The sequence below is a fragment of the Amphiprion ocellaris genome, chromosome 12, assembly GCF_022539595.1.
Source record: "Amphiprion ocellaris isolate individual 3 ecotype Okinawa chromosome 12, ASM2253959v1, whole genome shotgun sequence".
Taxonomy (NCBI): Eukaryota; Metazoa; Chordata; class Actinopteri; family Pomacentridae; genus Amphiprion; species Amphiprion ocellaris.
In genome coordinates this window covers 22,660,370-22,675,771 of record NC_072777.1, presented here as the reverse complement: position 1 = coordinate 22,675,771, position 15,402 = coordinate 22,660,370, and the positions used below count along the sequence as shown (strand labels likewise).

Here is a 15,402-nt window from a genome sequence, read left to right as displayed (position 1 = left end):
CGTTGGTTTTCACTCTGTGATGTTTGCAGAAGGTTAAAGGTGAGAAAGAGGTGCATTCACTGTGTGGGAGGCCAGGGAAGTCTTTACCAGTGGTTCCATCTGTGGGAGTGAAGCAGTGTAACCCCTTTTTTCCACTCTGCTCGATGCTGTCAGCTTTCAGTTTTGCTGGGTTCACCCTTCGAGAGTTCACTCCGGAAGACTTATTTCCATCGCTGCTCACCACACACACACACCCACCTCCTCTGCACTTACAGAACGGCACAGTATTTTCGGGAAATTGAAAACATTGTGTGGTGACTCTTTCTGAAGAATGACGTGTTTAATTAAAAGGATTCTGGATGTGTGTGTGGTTCCGTTTTCTGATGACAGATAACTTAAGTAAACTCAAGAGTCTTGAAATAACCCAAAAATAAAGCCTAATCATCCTGACTGAAGAGTTTGACTCGTCTAGAAACTTGTACTAATAATTTGTCTAATAACTACTATGACTTGCTTGTCATCACTAAATCTGATGTTGATTTCTTAATTACACATGTCTACTCAGAAACAAAGTAAACTAACCAAGAAGGTCTGTGTACAGATCTGGTAATTGGATTTTCCGTTCTGAAACGGGTATTGAAAAACAAAAAAACGAGTGGTTATTTGATTTTCGTTTTAAAATACAAAAATTAAAATTGAAATACAAGGCGTTTTTCCTTTTTATGATCAAAAAGGGATATACGATTTTTTTTTTTTTTTTTTAAATGCTTTGATTTTCGTTTTATATTTAGAATAACAAGAAAGTTAAATCAGTAAGAGACAGAAACGAAAAAAAGGTCAGTTTTTTCATTTTCTGAGACCGGAAGTGGTCATCAGCAACTGTGGAGCCAAACAGAGTAGGTGCATAGACTGTACATACATTTTTTTTTCGTGAGTTTTCATGGTCAGAATGAGAGATCAGGTGGCCGATCTTAAAAAAATCAGTATTGATTTTTTTATAGAGCGTTAAAATTTTGCGAAGCCAGGGGGCGGGACTACTTGATTGACAGTCCGGTCTGGAATGATTGACAGGTCCTATGGAGGCGGAAGCAGAGACTCTGCTCTCCTCGTTTGGATTAATTCTGATAAAACAACTGTTGGTTTATTTATCGGTGGAGCAGCAGAACATTTTCCACAGACGGTTTTCCTGCCCGTTGGCTAGTTTTAACCAGTTTTCTACCTTCGGCTGATTCTACCAGCAGACACTGAAGGGACTCTAATAGTTCGGTAAGTAAATGTTTATTTTCGTATCGGTGCCGCTTTTAATGCACTTTATATGCAGCTTTAGTGTCAGATGTAATGTGTGCCATGCACTCCAGATGTTGGTGGAGTTTGTTTCAGTGTGTGTTGACCAGAGAAGAAAGTTAGCATAGTAAATATTAGCTTTAATGTTAGGGATGCTAACCGAGCTAGCTGCTCAGTCGTAGCCTGATTAAAGCTAACGTAGCATCAAGCATTAGCTTGATGCTACGTTAGCTTTAATCAGCTTTAATCTTTAATGTGTTGAGTTTCATGTAAACAGCTGAAGTGTGTTGTGTTCCTGTAATGTGGTTCATTAAGTTCATAAAACTGTGGCTGGTTGACATTAATGTAACGTTCAGGAAACTTAAATGTGATTAAAACAGTAACGTTAATGTTCTAGTTGTCAGTAATCAGCTTTAATTTGACACTAAAACAGACTGATAGTTTTAAATGACATCAGTTTCATTAATTTGTTGAAAATTGTCTCATTTGTTGTTGTGATGTTGCTGCTGATTCATTAAAACCAGATGATCCGTGTTGAAGATACGTTTAGTTCTAGTATCAGAAGTATAAGAAGGAAAATGGAAGTTTAGTTCTGCTACGTCAACGATTTCAGGAATAAAATACCTAATAAGTCTTTATGCCTCAAACTTTATTTTTTACAATAAAGAAATAATGAAATAATCACAGATAATAAAAATATAAATAGCAGAAAAAACCTGAGAGAATAATTTCCTGAAAAGTCTGTGAAAGACAAGCAGCTTTTTATACTGAAAGATCAGAATCAGCTCCAACATCTGCATCTGACAGCATCAAGTCAACCAGAAAGAAAAGATAAAAGAAACTGACTTCTTTCTGATCACATCTGTTCCGCTGCTCACAGGCTGCTGCTGCTCACATTGTTCACATTTATAGTCCATTTTTAAAAGTTCAGCAGACAGGTGCTCTGCTTTGGAATGTGACGATGTCGTCGGTGATGTGGAGAGTGAAGTTTCCGTTTCACCCACAGCGTGCTTTAGGGCGCCAGGGTCGGACTTGATGTTTGAAATACTGACCGATGGCTCAGATTTAACTGTCTGTAGTTCCGTTTTGATGGGTGTTAAACTTTCACTCAAAGCTGCCAGGAGCTGGGTCTTTAAAATAACCGCCGTCTCGTTACAGAGTGAAAGTAGCAATTCCTCCTTAAGGTCAGAGATTGCAGCATCTGAGGGCCTCTTCAAAAGAAGACGTAGTTGATGAAGGCATTCTGGAGCAGGACCAGAAAGACCACGACCAAGCAGCCTTGAGATCTTAGGCAGCGTCTCCCTCAGGTGGGTGTCAACGGTGTTCACGGTCAGGTCTGTGGTGATCCTGTCAAAAAACAAAACAGAAAAAAATGTAAGTTATAAATCAACATGTAACCAAAGCACTCTGTGTATAACGCCATAGTATAGGATGTAGTTCAGAAAATGTCAAAGTATAGTATACTTTTCAAGAATAACATAGCATGGTCTGTAGTTCATAGTATAGCATGTTGGCAAAAAACCCCAACTGATTATTATATAGTTCAAAAAGTGCAAAATGATAGGATGTTGCCTAAAATTGTCATGTATGACATGAGTATAGCCTTTGGTCTAAAAACGTCATAGTATAGCCTTTGGACTAAAAACGTCATAGTATAGCATGTCACTCTAAAAACATCATAGTATAGTATGTCGCTCTAAAAACGTCATAGTATAGCATGTTGCCCAAAAAATGTCATAGTATAGCATGCCGTCCAAAAAACATCATAGTATAGCATGTCACTCTAAAAATGTCATAGTATAGGATGTCTCTCTAAAAACGTTATGATAAAGCATGTTGCTCTAAAAACATCATAGTATAGCATGTCGCCCAAAAAGCATCATAGTATAGCATGTCGCTCTAAAAATGTCATAGCATAGCATGTCGCTCTGAAAACGTCATAGTATAGAGTTTGGTCCAAAAAACGTCGTGGGATAGCATGTCGCTCAAAAAACATCATATTATAGTCTGTCATCCAAAAATCGTCATCTTATAGCATGTCACTCTAAAAACGTCATAGTATAACAAGTCGCTCTAAAAATGTCATTGTATAGCATGTCGTCCAAAGACCGTCATAGTATAGCATGTCGCTCTTGAAACGTCATAGTATAGCATGTCACTCTAAAAACGTCATAGTATAGCATGTCGCTAAAAAAACGCCATAGTATAGCATGTCATATTTCAGCATGTTGTAAAAACGTACCAGATGATGAAGTAATGTAGAGGAGGCCGTGAAAAACCCTCCAGAAAGGTTTTCTTTGAAAAAAAAAATCATCATGAATTTTGGCGCAAAACAACGCCATAGTATACTATGTCAGAAAAAAAAAGCAATTTTTTCAACATGTTGTAAAAACGTGCCATATGATGAAATAATGTAAAGCAGGCTACGAAAAACACTCTAGAAAGGTTTTCTTTGAAAAAAAATCATGAATTTTGGCGCAAAAAAAACGCCATACTTTACTATGTCGGAAAAAGATGCAATTTTTCAACATGTTGTAAAAACGTGCCATATGATGAAATAATGTAAAGCAGGCTGTGAAAAACACTCCAGAACGGTTTTCTTTGAAAATAAAATCATCATGAATTTTGGCGCAAAACAACGCCATAGTATACTATGTCGAAAAAAAATGCGATTTTTCAACATGTTGTAAAAATGTGCCCTATAATGAACTAATGTAAAGCAGGCTACGAAAAACACTCCAGAAAGGTTTTCTTTGAAAAAAAACATCATGAATTTTGGCGCAAAAAAACCCCATACTATACTATGTCGAAAAAAGATGCAATTTTTCAACATGTTGTGAAAACGTGATGAAATAATGTAAATCGGGCTGCGAAAAACACTCCAGAATGGTTTTCTTTGAAAAAAAATCATCATGAATTTTGACACAAAATAAACGCCATAGTATAATATGTCAGAAAAAAAAGCAATTTTTTCAACATGTTGTAAAAACGTGCCATATGATGAAATAATGTAAAGGAAGCCGTGAAAAACACTCCAGAAAGATTTTCTTTGAAAAAAAAAATCATGAATTTTGCCGCAAAAAAACGCCATAGTATAATATGTCGAAAAAAAATTCGATTTTTTAACATGTTGTAAAAACGTGCCATATGATGAAATAATGTAAAGGAGGCCGTGAAAAACACTCCAGAAAGGTTTTCTTTGAAAATAAAATCATCATGAATTTTGGCCCAAAAAAAACGCCATAGTATACTATGTCGAAAAATAATGCGATTTTTTAACATGTAAAAACGTGCCATATGATGAAATAATGTAAAGCAGGCTACGACAAACACTCCAGAAAGGTTTTCGTTGAAAAAAAGTCATCATGAAGTTTGGCGCAAAAAAACGCCATTGTATACTATGTCAGAAAAAAGGCGATTTTTCAACATGTTGTAAAAACGTGCCATATGATGAAATAATGTAAAGGAGGCCGTGAAAAACACTCCAGAACGGTTTTCTTTGAAAATAAAATCATCATGAATTTTGGCCCAAAAAAAACGCCATAGTATACTATGTCGAAAAATAATGCGATTTTTTAACATGTAAAAACGTGCCATATGATGAAATAATGTAAAGCAGGCTACGACAAACACTCCAGAAAGGTTTTCTTTGGAAAAAAAATCATCATGAATTTTGGCGCAAAAAAACGCCATAGTATACTATGTCGAAAAAAAATGTGATTTTTTTTAACATGTAAAAACATGCCATATGATGAAATAATGTAATGCAGGCTACGACAAACACTCCAGAAAGGTTTTCTTTGAAATAAAAATCATCATGAATTTTGGCACAAAAAAACGCCATAGTATACTATGTCGAAACAAAAATGCAATTTTTCAACATGTTGTAAAACCGTGCCATATGATGAGATAATGTAAAGTAGACCGTGAAAAACACTCCAGAACGGTTTTCTTTGAAAAGTCATCATGAATTTAGTTAGTCGTCCAAAATATGGAAAAAATGTCATAGTTTAGTATGTCGTCCAAAATGTGACAAAAACGTCATAGGTTAGTATGTTGTCCACAATGTGACAAAAACGTCAGTTTAGTATGTCGTACAAAATATGAAAAAAACGTCATAGTATAACATGTCATCCAAAAAACGTCATAGTATAGCATGTCACTCTAAAAACGTCATAGTATAGCATGTCGTCCAAAAAACGTCATAGTATACTATGTCAAAAAATAATGCGATTTTTCAACATGTTGTGAAAAATGTGCCATATGATGAAATAATGTAAAGGAGGCCGTGAAAAACACTCCAGAAAGGTTTTCTTTGAAAAAAAAAAATCATCATGAATTTTGGCGCAAAAGAACCCCATAGTATAGTATGTCGAAAAAAAATGCGATTTTTTAACATGTTGTAAAAACGAGCCATATGATGAAATAATGTAAAGGAGGCCGTGAAAAACACTCCAGAAAGGTTTTCTTTGAAAATAAAATCATCATGAATTTTGGCCCAAAAAAAACGCCATAGTATAGTATGTCGAAAAAAAATGTGAGTTTTTAACATGTAAAAACATGCCATATGATGAAATAATGTAAAGCAGGCTACGACAAACACTCCAGAAAGGTTTTCTTTGAAAAAGAAATCATCATGAATTTTGGCCCCCCAAAAAAAAAACGCCATAGTATACTATGTCAGAAAAATAATGCGATTTTTCAACATGTTGTGAAAAATGTGCCATATGATGAAATAATGTAAAGGAGGCCGTGAAAAACCCTCCAGAAAGGTTTTCTTTGAAAAAAAAAATCATCATGAATTTTGGCGCAAAAAAAACGCCTTACTATACTATGTCGAAAAAAAATGTGATTTTTTAACATGTTGTAAAAACGAGCCATATGATGAAATAATGTAAAGGAGGCCATGAAAAACACTCCAGAAAGGTTTTCTTTGAAAAAAAAAAATCATTATGAATTTTGGCGCAAAAAAACGCCATAGTATACTATGTCGAAACAAAAATGCAATTTTTCAACATGTTGTAAAACCGTGCCATATGATGAAATAATGTAAAGGAGGCCGTGAATAACACTCCAGAAAGGTTTTCTTTGAAAAGTCATCATGAATTTAGTTAGTCGTCCAAAATGTGGAAAAAATGTCATAGTTTAGTATGTCATCCAAAATATGACAAAAATGTCATAGGTTAGTATGTCGTCCAAAATGTGACAAAAATGTCATAGTTTAGTATGTCATCCAAAATGTGACAAAAATGTCATAGGTTAGTATGTCGTCCAAAATGTGACAAAAACGTCATAGGTTAGTATGTCGTCCAAAATGTGACAAAAATGTCATAGGTTAGTATGTCGTCCACAATGTGACAAAAATGTCATAGGTTAGTATGTCGTACAAAATATGAAAAAACGTCATAGTATACTATGTCAAAAAATAATGCGATTTTTCAACATGTTGTGAAAAATGTGCCATATGATGAAATAATGTAAAGGAGGCCGTGAAAAACACTCCAGAAAGGTTTTCTTTGAAAAAAAAAAATCATCATGAATTTTGGCGCAAAAGAACGCCATAGTATAGTATGTCGAAAAAAAATGCGATTTTTTAACATGTTGTAAAAACGAGCCATATGATGAAATAATGTAAAGCAGGCTACGACAAACACTCCAGAAAGGTTTTTTTTGAAAAAGAAATCATCATGAATTTTGGCCCCCAAAAAAAACGCCATAGTATACTATGTCGAAAAAATAATTCGATTTTTCAACATGTTGTGTTAAAATGTGCCATATGATGAAATAATGTAAAGGAGGCCGTGAAAAACCCTCCAGAAAGGTTTTCTTTGAAAAAAAAAATCATGAATTTTGGCGCAAAAAAAACACCTTACTATACCTTGTCGAAAAAAAATGTGATTTTTTTAACATGTTGTAAAAACGAGCCATATAATGAAATAATGTAAAGGAGGCTGTGAAAAACACTCCAGAAAGGTTTTCTTTGAAAAAAAAAAATCATTATGAATTTTGGCGCAAAAAAACGCCATAGTATACTATGTTCGAAACAAAAATGCAATTTTTCAACATGTTGTAAAACCGTGCCATATGATGAGATAATGTAAAGTAGACCGTGAAAAACACTCCAGAAAGGTTTTCTTTGAAAAGTCATCATGAATTTAGTTAGTCGTCCAAAATGTGGAAAAAATGTCATAGTTTAGTATGTCATCCAAAATATGACAAAAATGTCATAGGTTAGTATGTCGTCCAAAATGTGACAAAAATGTCATAGTTTAGTATGTCATCCAAAATGTGACAAAAATGTCATAGGTTAGTATGTCGTCCAAAATGTGACAAAAACGTCATAGGTTAGTATGTCGTACAAAATATAAAAAAACGTCATAGTATAGCATGTCACTCTGAAAACATCATATTATAGCCTTTGGTCCACAAAACGTTATAGTATAGCATGTCGCTCTAAATACGTCATAGTGTAGCATGTCGCCCAAAAAACATCATAGTATAGCATGTCACTCAAAAAACGTCATAGTATAACGTCACTCAAAAAACGTCATAGTATAGCATGTCGCTCTGAAAACGTCATATTATAGCCTTTGGTCCACAAAACGTTATAGTATAACATGTCGCTCAAAAAATATCGTAGTATAGCATGTCGCTCAAAAAACGTCATAGTATAACATGTCGCTCTAAATACGTCATAGAAAAGCCTTTAGTCCACAAAACGTTGTTTTGTCCCGGCTGTCTGATGTAGGTGAGGAGCAACACAAAAACAGTCCAAATGCTTGTTTCCAAAGGGTTAGACGAGTATTTATTTGAAAGAGTAAGTTTACAACAACACAACATGTGAGGGGGTTAAAAGCAAATGGGTGTTAGTAAAATAAAAATAAATAAACAGAACTAAAAGTGAACTTCACGTTGACATTGATGGGCATTCCAACCAGGAACAAAGTAAAAGATAATCAATGCGAAAAAAAACTCTTCCTGTTCACCTCCTAAAACCCAAAAACACACCGCAATAGCATCCTAAACTAAAACTACCAATGAGTTCCCTGTTTTCCTTTCTGAACAATTCAAAGGTCCCTCTCTATCTCCCCACACATCCACCAACCACTGGAACACATCTCCAAAGTTCTGCCGGGCCAGCTCAGCTTCCCCTCAGAAGAAGTGCTGCCACCTGCCAGATGAAGGAGCCTTTTGAGAGGCAGCTGGCATCGTGATTGGACTGTACTTTGGTCTGTTCCAATCCAGCTTCAGCTCCAGAGACGGCAGGCGGGACGAGTCAACGGAGGCCGGGTGGACGAAGGCATGCAGCTGAGTACAATCTAGAAAACAACAGAGGAGGAGTGCAGCGGCCAGAACACACAGAGTAGCATCGTATGTTTCTTAGAAAATATTATAGTATAGCCTTTGGTATGAAAAAACACCATCATATACATCATATATTGTACAAATAACAAGTCAAAGGAAAGAGACATACATTGTAGAATTGTAGTAATTGTGGGCTGACTGATTTACTGATTATCAGTATTTAAATTTTTACTGATTTACGGTAATAAATAAATTTAAAAAGTGTGCTACTTTGGCTCTGAACCTTTATCTACCTGTGGTCGCTCTGTTTTCTGGAGTGATTTGATTGGTTATACGTCACGAATAAAACTCCTTTAACTTAACATCTGTAAACAAAACAAGAACGTTTGTGTTCTTCTAAGTTTAACTCCAAGATTTTAAATACTTTCATTTACTGCAAATGAATATCTACTCCAAATGTCTCACTAAAAATCATTATCAGCCTTAAAAACCCACAAAACACCCCTCTATACTCGACCACACTTAGTACAGTCTGGTTCCTCCTTCTATAAATCTGCTTGGAATCTTCCACTTCCTGTTTGTCAAAGTGGCCTTCTACCTGGACAGGTTTTGTTGGAGCTCATGCAACAAACATTTTGGGTAATTGCACTTTAATATGGATGGATGACACTGAATTAGAGTCTGTTTTAATAAGACTGAGTTAAGATGTGTAGCTGTCATTAAAAAGGAAATTATTTCTCAGAATTCACAGAGGAAAGTCTGAAATGTTTGCTAGGTTAGCGTCCCACATGTTCTTTGGCTCAGCTAAAGCTAACTCTCTCCAACTTCTGGATCTCTTGAGTTGCTTATTAAAATATCTTGCTAGAGGTGCTGAAGCTTAGAAAGTCTGAGATGTTTGTTCAAAATAAGCTCATTCTCAAGTCTTATCTGAACTGTCCTCTTTTCTGTTAACTTTCCCTAAACTTAGGAGTTAATGACAGAGCAGCACATCCAGACTCAGTCTCATTTATGTAGAGATTAAACTTCAGTGTCATTCATTGATGTTAAAGTGCAGTTTTTCAAATGTTTGTTGCACATGCTCCCGACCAAACCAGTCCAGGTGGAAGACGATGTGAAGAGAAAGCTCCAGAGGATGAATATCACACATTTACGTTGGAAATAAATTTCCTTTAATTAGACATTGTCATGCAAAAGTTGGATTTCCCTTTAATCATGTTCAAATCCTTGTTGAGTGTTTTGTTGATGATGGTTTCTGGTTTTTTGACACTCGGCCCCAAAGATTAAAACCTTTTACGGCTCACAAGCTGCAACAATTCACACATTATCAACTATCTTTCTGACTAAACTAAGATAAAAAGTGAAAAACTGCCTGATTCATGCATCATGAATGTAAATCTTTTTGGTTTTTATGACAGTAAACTGAATATATTTGGGTTTGACATTTTATAAACCAAAACAAGAAACGAATTACTGGAGAAAACAATCAACAGATTAATGGACAAAGAAAATGTGTTTTCCAACATATATGGCTGAATTACTCCAACATTACAAGATACATACAATTTGAATTCAATTTTATTTCTACAACACCAATTACAGGTCAAATTGTCTCAAGACGCTTTATTTTTATATTGTTTTGTCATATTTAAAATATGACAAAGTAAGAAATTTAAACCTCTTGACTAATCCAATTTATTATTTGGTTTTTAAGAGACTAATGGACAATTAAAATAAATTTCTCCACTAAAACTAATAAACATGAGGTCAGATAGAAGGAAGAGTTTTAAATACTGCAGTCCCACGATGACAAGAATAAAGTTTCTCAACAAAAACTAAATCTGCTGGTGGATTCCATTAAAGTCCTAATAAATGATAATAAAGTGTGATACTAAAGGTTTGTGGTGCTAAAAATGTCAAAGTAAAGATATCAAGTTGAACATCTGGATGGAGGTTGATAAAAGTTGACCTCCCTTCATTTCTCTGGAGCCGACTCCATGGATTTTATGGATGATGGTTAAAGACCTGCTCTTCTAGTCATCTTCCTTCTAGTTGCTGTAAAAGGTCACTCCATCCTGGCCGACTTCAACACCTCTTCATGACAACCTGTCCTGCCTCTGACCTGGTGGAAACTCAAGAAACTCGGGAAAACCTGTCGAGACTCGAAGAACTCGTGGCGACTCGAAGAACTCGTCGGGCGGGGGAAGGTGTGGTGGGTGGTGGGGGGAGGTGGGGGACTAGAGGGGGGAGGCCGCCACCCACCTTCCCGCCTACTCTCCGCCCTGACTCCACCCAGACTCCGCCTTGGCTCCACCCATGTGGTCACTTCAGGAACTACGATGTCAAAGGGACGACGAATTTATGTCTTTTCATCTGATCTGTAGCTCAGTGAGTTAAGGATTTGCCTATGGAGCTGCAGGTTGCTGGTTCAAGACCAGACCCTTCTTAAAGTTTTCTCAAAATCCTGACAAAGACAAAGAAAGAAAACTGCCGTTGGCGGGTCTTGAACCTGCGACCTTCCACTCCGTAGTCTCTCTTCTTATCCCCCTGAGCTATTCGCTCAGATACTAATTCTTCTTTTTTTTGCACATTTATCATCTATTTTTTGTCGTTTTCGAGTTTTTTTTTAACTCGAGTCTCGACTCGACCGTTTTTCTCAGGAGGTTGGGCTTCAGCCTTTGTTCTGGAGGGTGGAACCCTCAGTTCCAAGACTTTCCAAAGCCTCCAGACCTCTCGAGTCCTCAGGACCTGAGCTTTCACACAGTCTGAGGGCTGAAATTTTCTAAGTCCCACAGTAGTTCTCTGTTAGATTGAACTTTCAGACAGTCCAAGGACTGAAATTTTCTAAGTTCCTGAGTACTTCTCTGTTCGTTTGAACCTTTCGACAGTCTGAGGACTGAAAACCTAAAAGTTCTTGAGTAGTTCTGTTAGTTTGAACCTTCAGACAGTCTGAGGACTGAAATTTAAAAAGTTTCTCAGTATTTCTCTGTTAGTTTGAACTTTCTGGTTAACAGAAGCCTTAAAACTTGTGACCATGAGTCTTGATTTCACATTTAGACCATCCATCTGAGTTCTTCTCAGACCTTTACCTGTGGGTTTTTTAGAAATCCTCAATAAACTTTGATTCTCTTCACTGAACAGTAAAGTTTGTGAAGATCAGAAGGTAACAGTTTGATCAATGCCTTCAACTACTAGTAGACTTTATCTGGAAAGCAGTTTTCTGAAATGAGTTCTTAGTAAATCTGTCTACAATCAAACCAAGAACATAGAAAGAGGAAATGTTTGAAGAAACAACTTGATCTTTTCATTTCAGACTAGAAAACGCTTTAATACTTTTATCTGTTTTTGCTCTTTTTGAACGTTTTATTGTCTCTTCTGTTTAATTTGATCTTCTAAAGTCTAACTGGTGTCTTTTCAAATATTTTGTCTTTAGTTTGATTCTTCTTAAATGTTTACTTTTGCTCTTTTCTCACCTTTTATTCTTTTCTAATGTCTGATTTGATTTAGAAATGTTTTGTCTTTTTAATGTTTAATTGTTTTTTCAAATGTTTTATCGGCTTGTTTGAAGAATTTCCTTTTCTTTCTCAATGTTTAATTTTTCCATTAAATCTTTAAGGTTTTTCTTTTTAAATGTTTTGCCTCCTTTTAATGTTTAATTTTCTGTTTAATTCCTATTTAAAGTTTTATTGTCTTTAAGACGTAATTTTCTAATTAAACATTTAATGTTTTGTCTTTTTAAAGGTTTAATAATCTAATGTTCTGTATTTTTTAAATGTTTATTATTCTTGTTTAATTGAATTTTAAAATGTTTAATTATCTAAAATATTTCATCTTTAATGTTTAATATTTGTTTAAACAATTTTGCTTAATTTCATAATTACATGTTTTGTATCTTCTATTTAATTATCTAATTAAATATTTTGTCTTTCATATAATGATATTTAATGTTTAATTTTCTTTTTAAAAGTTGTATAGTATTAAATGTTTTTTTCCTTTGATTTAATTGCTTTTTTAATGTAGTTTATTTCTTTAATCTTTTTTTTCTGTCAAGATATTAACCCCAACATTTAAAATGAAACAAACCCTTAAATCACAATGAAAATACTTCTGTTGTCACAATCATGAGTTAGTCAATTATTCAGTTTATCAACTTTATTTGTTTAGCACTTTTCACACAGATGACAAAACTAAACAAGCAAAGAGAAAAAACTATGCTAAAACTATGATTAAAACTCAAAAATATACTTTAAAAATAAAAAAAAAAAGATTTAACATGGTAATAAAATATGTTGTGTCCAGGGGATGGAGGGAGTTTATTGAAGTCTTCTTGGGCTCACATGGGAAATCATTTAAAATATAAACTTGATATTCAGTCTAAGGAAACTGGAAACTGCAGAGTGACAGAAGAACCAACAATATCTCCTGTTTTCTCCTTTAATGAGTCGACTCTTCTTGTGCTTTCAGACCAAAGAACTACAGACTCTTCACAACCTGCTCAAACTCTTGGTACAGGACCTCACCACACGGGTCAAGAAGGTTTCCATCTCATTTCTTCTCTGAAAATCACCTTCTCCTGCTCAAACTGCTGACAAATGTTTCTGCTGCTCTAAAGTCTGGTCTCCAGAACTTCCTAAAAACTCTCAAAGTCTCTTCTGCTGCAGGTTGCTTTGTAGAACTGTTGCAGAAAACCTCACTAAACCACATGGAGGAGCCTCAAGATAGTCGTCCAAATGAAACCGTACAAAACCCAAACTAGCACAACCCAAACGCTAAAGTCTCCTGCAGCCTACCAGAGAACCTCTGAGAACAGAGAATCAGGACAGGAACTCTTACCTTCTGGACAACCAACGCTGGTTCACAAACAAGAATACAGAATGTGTCTGACCAAAAACCTCTGAAGACTCACTACAGCCAAGACAAAGACACAACTCAGCTGCACCAAATCCACTAATCACTGCACACATTAGCACCATGTGCTAACTGTGGCTAAAGAACCACATTTACCAAGACAACTATCTGGTACAAAGTCCTAAAACACACCAAGAAACACATTAAAGATGATTTTACTGCTGGAAGCTGCAAGCCAACACCTAAAGAACAAATTAAAGCAACGGAACCAAACCCGGTTCTGTGGTGGAGAGAAACAGAGGAAATGTTTGAATGCACCCCAATAAAGCAGGAAGACACTGAGCTGCTCAGGTGTTCCTGATAACACCAAGCAGCCACCTGGACAGCCAATAGGAACACAGCTTACTGGAAGTCCAGAGGGGTGGGTTAGTGAAGTAAATTTAGTTTAAAGTTTAAGCAGAAAGTTGAAAACCACCACCTTCTGATACCTGAAATCTCTGAGTTTTCACACAAAGAACACCTGAACATGTCAAACTGGTTTCATAGTAGAACCATCATTGTAAAAACATCATAGTATGGTGTGTTGCTCAAAAAACATTACGACCTGGCTGTCTAGGGTCACCGAGGAGCAACACAAAAACAGGACAAACGCTGGTTTCCAGGGGGTTAGGCGGCTATTTATTTGAAAGAGTAAGTTTACAACAACACAACATGTGAGCACAAAAATCAGTCTGTCTTTAGTTCAGCTGAAAATATTAGTTTTTGTCTTTTTTATTGACCAAACTTTTCCAGAAGTAGATGAAGAATAATTAAAGCTCTCATGTAGAAGTCCAACTTATTTTGGATCCTTGTGGAGAGTTTAATCTTAGAGTTTGTAAAGCTGTTGAGTTTTTAGAGTCACATGGATTGTTTTGACATTTAATAACCGAGTCCTGAAATAAAATTACAGTTGTGGATTTCTGTCATTTACTCTGGACTAAACAAATAACAGTAGCATAAATCTCAAACATCATTATGAGGAGTCTGGATTGAGGTTTCTCACTTGATAATGATCAAAACATGAAATTTAGGTTGGTTTAAAGGAATATTCCACCTTAAATCTTTGAATGTTGACCTAAAAGGTTGGTTTCAGGAAGTATTCCACCTACAAGGTCCTCACACATCCACTTTAAAGGAACATTCCACCAAAAATGTATTTTATGTACAGCGTCTTTGAGTTTTTGGAAAAGCGCTTTATAAATAAAATTTATTATTATTATTATTATTATTATTAAAAATCCTTGGACATGCACCTAAAATGTTGGTTTAACCGAGTATTCCATCCAAAATCCTCAGAGACCTGAGGGGCTTGTTAAAAGGAATATTCCACCTAAAACCCCAAATATAGACCCGAAAGGGTGGTTTAGAAAAAAATCCTTCAATGTAGACCAAAAACGTTGGTATGGAGCAATATTCCACCTGAAATGTAGACCTGAGAAGTTGGTTTGGAAGAATATACCATCCTAAACATCCTTAAATGTAGACTAAAAGATGGTTTGGAAGAAAATTCCACCTAAAATTCACTACTGTAGACCTTGGAGATTGGTCTGATGATATATTCCACCCAACATCCTTGAACATAAACTTAAAAAGTTCGTTCAAAGGAATATTCCACCTAAAATCCTTCAATGTAGACCAAAAAATCTTGGTGTAAAGGAGTATTCCACCTTAAATGTAGACCTAAACGATGGTTTGGAGTAATATTCTACTCTAAAATCTTCCAATGTAGACCTAAAAGGTTTATCTGATGGTATATTCTACCCAACATCCTGGAACATTTACCTAAAAGGTTGGTTTAATGGTATATTCCCAGAAGAACCCTTGAACATTGGGCTTAATGGTATATTCCACCCAAAATACTTGTACATATACCAAGAAGTCAGCGTAAAGGAAATGTAGACCTAAAAGGATAGTTTAAAGGAATATTTAAACAATTATTTTCATTATTTA

General features: G+C 35.5%; 1 long non-coding RNA gene across 1 annotated transcript; it reads left to right on the top strand.

Moving 5' to 3' along the window:
- The first annotated feature begins 1,062 nt into the window (after positions 1-1,062).
- Positions 1,063-13,274, top strand: LOC129350259 (uncharacterized). The gene is made up of 4 exons (XR_008603603.1): positions 1,063-1,245; positions 2,422-2,570; positions 8,337-8,634; positions 13,030-13,274. It is a non-coding gene; the product is annotated as an uncharacterized LOC129350259 (long non-coding RNA).
- Positions 13,275-15,402: the final 2,128 nt, after the last annotated feature.